We start from the raw sequence: 2,233 nt of genomic DNA on the forward strand, positions 1-2,233 counted from the left end.
CTGAACACATCGAATCCAGGTTGAGGGACTGATTACCTCATACTTCTACTCTCCTTACCCATTTCTACTTTGTATTGGACTGATGAAGCCACTGTGTGGCGAAACGTTTCTTCAATAAAGATTCCCATGTGTTGCATAAGTGTCTCAATTCTTCAACTTGTCGGTTTTCAAAACCATTCATCACATCTGTCAGACACTGCAACATCATGGAATCTTGGTACAAAGACTTCAACGCTTGCCCAAACCTTTGGACGATGACCTACTTACATTAGTGGCAGGTCCCACTAAGATCCTGCCTCCTCCTGCTTCAACTCATCTCACCGCAGTATATAAGCCACCTCTCTGGCCCTATGCTGCACTTACTACAAGAGTGATGGACTGAACACATCGAATCCATGTTGAGGGACTGATTACCTCATACTTCTACTCTCCTTACCCATTTCTACTTTGTATTGGACTGATGAAGCCACTGTGTGGCGAAACGTTTCTTCAATAAAGATTCCCATGTGTTGCATAAGTGTCTCAATTCTTCAACTTGTCGGTTTTCAAAACCATTCATCACACTTATCATCTGTTGACTGGGGTAACGAAGAGAGCTATCAATATGACAGTTTTCTGAACACAATACATGCCGCTCAAAGAACGTTTATCCCTTATAAGGAAATTAGATCAAACAGAAATGACCCAAAATGGATGAATAATAGGCTGAAATATCTACTAGGGCATAAGAAAGGAATTTATAGGCGTATCAAAAGAGGCGAGGGTCATCTTATAAATCAGTATATTGACATTAAGAGGGACATTAAAAAGGGGATAAGAAAAGCTAAAAGGGACTATGAAATTAAAGTTGCTAGGGATTCTAAAACTAATCCAAAAAGTTTTTTCCAGGTATATAGAACAAAAGTCAGAGATAAGATAGGTCCCCTTAAAAATAACTATGGGCATCTTACTGACAAAGAGAATGAAATGTGCTCGATTTTAAATAATTATTTTCTCTCGGTTTTTACACAGGAAGACACTAATAATATTCCGGTAATTAATTTTTATAGTGGATCAGAAGAAGATAAATTATGTAACATCATAGTCACTAGTGAAATGGTTGTGAAGCAGATAGACCGACTGAAGCAAAATAAGTCGCCGGGTCCTGATGAGGTTTTTTCAAGGGTTCTTAAGGAATGCAAAATGGAAGTCTGTGAACCATTAACTAATATTTTTAATTTATCTCTTCAAACAGGTGTAGTGTCTGATATGTGGAAGATGGCTAATGTAATTCCTATTTTTAAAACAGGGGACAAGTCGTTACCGTCAAATTACCGCCCAATAAGCCTGACCTCAATTGTAGGCAAGTTGCTAGAGTCAATTATAGCTGAGATTATAAGAAGCCATCTCGATAAGCATAGCTTGATTAATGATACTCAGCATGGATTCACAAGAGGCCGGTCTTGTCTAACTAATTTATTAACTTTCTTCAGTAAAGCTTTTGAGGCTGTTGACCACGATAAAGATTTTGATATTGTTTACTTAGATTTTAGTAAGGCATTTGATAGAGTTCCGCACCAAAGACTGTTGAAGAAAGTAGCAGCTCATGGCATTGGGGGAAGGGTGCTCTCGTGGATCGAGTCATGGCTCACAGACAGGAAGCAGAGAGTGTCCATAAATGGGGTTAAATCCGAGTGGGGATCAGTAACAAGTGGCGTTCCACAGGGATCAGTCTTGGGCCCGTTGTTGTTTATAATATATATCAATGATCTTGATGAAGGAATTGCTAGTGATATGAGCAAATTCGCCGATGACACGAAGATAGGTAGGATAATTGATTCAAACGTAGATGTTAGGGAACTTCAGGAGGATTTAGACAAACTCTACTCTTGGTCAGAAAAGTGGCAGATGCAGTTCAATGTAGATAAATGCAAGGTTCTGAAGCTCGGGAGTGCCCATAACCCTAGCACTTATAAGTTAAATAATGTAGAACTTAGCCATACAGATTGCGAAAAGGACTTGGGGGTTATGGTAAGCAGCAACCTTAAACCAAGACAGCAATGCCTAAGCGTACATAATAAGGCAAATAGATTACTGGGATTTATATCAAGAAGTGTAAGCAACAGAAGTCCAGAGGTCATACTGCAGCTTTATACATCATTAGTAAGGCCTCACCTAGATTATGCAGCTCAATTCTGGTCTCCATATTACAGAATGGACATAAATTCGTTAGAAAACATTCAGCGTAGGATGA

The sequence above is a fragment of the Cherax quadricarinatus genome, chromosome 3 (genome assembly GCF_038502225.1).
Source record: "Cherax quadricarinatus isolate ZL_2023a chromosome 3, ASM3850222v1, whole genome shotgun sequence".
NCBI lineage: Eukaryota > Metazoa > Arthropoda > Malacostraca > Decapoda > Parastacidae > Cherax > Cherax quadricarinatus.